The sequence below is a fragment of the Alosa sapidissima genome, chromosome 24 (assembly GCF_018492685.1).
Source record: "Alosa sapidissima isolate fAloSap1 chromosome 24, fAloSap1.pri, whole genome shotgun sequence".
Classification (NCBI taxonomy): domain Eukaryota; kingdom Metazoa; phylum Chordata; class Actinopteri; order Clupeiformes; family Clupeidae; genus Alosa; species Alosa sapidissima.
The window spans coordinates 20,373,240-20,375,739 of NC_055980.1; the positions used below are offsets into that span (position 1 = coordinate 20,373,240).

At 44.8% G+C, this 2,500-nt stretch overlaps 1 protein-coding gene across 5 annotated transcripts in view; it reads right to left on the reverse strand.

The window, feature by feature from the left end:
* LOC121700054 (SRC kinase signaling inhibitor 1-like) overlaps positions 1-2,500 on the reverse strand; it is a 98,382-nt gene that overhangs the window by 62,165 nt on the left and 33,717 nt on the right. The window lies entirely within an intron of this gene.

Sequence of the window (2,500 nt, forward strand, 5' to 3'; positions counted from 1 at the left end):
TTTCTCTCTCTCTCTCTCTCTCTCTATCACCGGCTCCTTCTGTCTCTCACTCTGTCTCTCTCTCATTCCCTAAATCCTCTCTCTCTCAGTCTCTCCCTCATTCCCTCACTCCTCTCTCTCTCTCTCAGTCTCTCTCTCAGTCTCTCCCTCATTCCCTCACTCCTCTCTCTCTCTCTCAGTCTCTCCCTCCTTCCATCACTGAGGGGCGGCTGCATGTGGCTTTAGCAGGGCAAACATACAGACCAAATAGAGAGGAGGAAAGAGAGAGAGAGCAAGGGATAGAGTGTGAGAGAGAAAGAGAGAGAGTGACCAGAGAGGGTTGGGTGCAGACACAATATGGAAGAAAAGAGGTAAACGGTTTGAGAGAGAGGGAAGAGAAAGAGAGAAAATGAGGGATGAGAGAGAGAGCACATGTTTGGCAAGAGAGAGAGAGAATGAGAGAGAGAGAGAGAAGGGAGTGAAGGAAGAGAGGATGACTAGAAAAAGGCAGTGACAGAAAAGGAGTGAGAGAAAAAGAGAAATAGGATGACAGAAGGAAGGAGGAAACATAGTGTGGGAGAGGGATAGAGAGAGAGAGAGAGAGGGAGAGAGAGAGGGAGAGAAAGAGAGAGGGAGATCAAGGTGAAGGGATTAGTGTGGTGCTGAATCTCACACACACACACACACGCAAACACACACAGCGCCAGAGAGGAAGCAAGTGTGATTGGTGAGGTGGGGGGATGAGGTAATCTCAAACGGCTGCAGCTGACGCCACGGACATTCCCACACCCTCCCAGGAGTGGAGCACGCTCAGTACACCTCACACTGAGAAATACCATACACGACGCTCTGCTGTTGACCACGCGCAAGCAAGCATGCACACACATGCACGCACACACACACACACACAGACACATACACACACACACACACACACACAAACACATGCACACACACCCCCCCCACACACACACACACACACACACACAAACCTTTCCCTAAACCTCTCATGTTCCACACACTTCAGAGTGAGACACACCAGAGCTCTGTCATGCACAACACACTCAAATACACACACACACAGAAACAGACATACACCACACAGTCACACTTTCACAGACGTGTTCATTGTGCCTCTATCTGTCATATATGCTACGCTGTGGGTGCTTTTCTCATCACCCTCACACAAACACATCTCACAAGGTCAGACCATATGTACACAACTGTGACATGATCTATATGTGACACAATCTAGCGCTACTTAAACACACATGCCATTGGTGGTGTTGTCAGTCTTAGCAGGTGGTTTTCAACCTGGGGGTCGGGATCCCGACAGGGGTCAAGAGATCATTTCTGGGGGTCACCAATTAATGCATTTTAATGCCTTATTAAAACTTCACTTTAAATCTGTTTTTCTACTAAACACAAATACAAACAGGGCCATTGTTATTCACACTAAGCACTCTATATATTGGCAGTGTGGGCTTAGCTAAGTGTCTGTACCGTAATTTCCCAACTATTAGCCACGGCTTATACATTGATTTTGTAAAATTTCTTCAGCTATAAGGTTAATACACCATGGCAGTTAATATGGTATTAATATGGTTTTGTTTCTTTTAACTTGCATAAAACACTGTCCTGCGTCTTATACACAATGTGGCTAATACAGTACACAGGAAATTACTGTAAACTATAGGAATAGTCATACTGTAACAGGCTCTGTGGGCTGTAAACTATAGGAATAGTCATACTGTAACAGGCTCTGTGGGCTGTAAACTATAGGAATAGTCATACTGTAACAGGCTCTGTGGGCTGTAAACTTTATAAATAGTCATATAGCAGGCTCTGTGGGCTGTAAACTATAGGAATAGTCATACTGTAACAGGCTCTGTGGGCTGTAAACTATAGGAATAGTCATACTGTAACAGGCTCTGTGGGCTGTAAACTATATAAATAGTCATATAGCAGGCTCTGTGGGCTGTAAACTATAGGAATAGTCATACTGTAACAGGCTCTGTGGGCTGTAAACTATAGGAATAGTCATACTGTAACAGGCTCTGTGGGCTGTAAACTATATAAATAGTCATATAGCAGGCTCTGTGGGCTGTAAACTATAGGAATAGTCATACTGTAACAGGCTCTGTGGGCTGTAAACTATAGGAATAGTCATACTGTAACAGGCTCTGTGGGCTGTAAACTATATAAATAGTCATATAGCAGGCTCTGTGGGCTGTAAACTATAGGAATAGTCATACTGTAACAGGCTCTGTGGGCTGTAAACTATAGGAATAGTCACATACTGTAACAGGCTCTGTGGGCTGTAAGCTATAGGAATAGTCATATACTGTAACAGGCTCTGTGGGCTGTAAACTATATGAATAGTCATATAGCAGGCTCTGTGTGAATAATGGGAACTTGGGAGTGGGGTTGAGAGGGGGGCTTGACCCCCATCTGACCATCTCTGACCTTGAATAAAGGCAGAAATAACAGTGTGTGTGTGTGTGTGTGTGTGTGTGTGTGT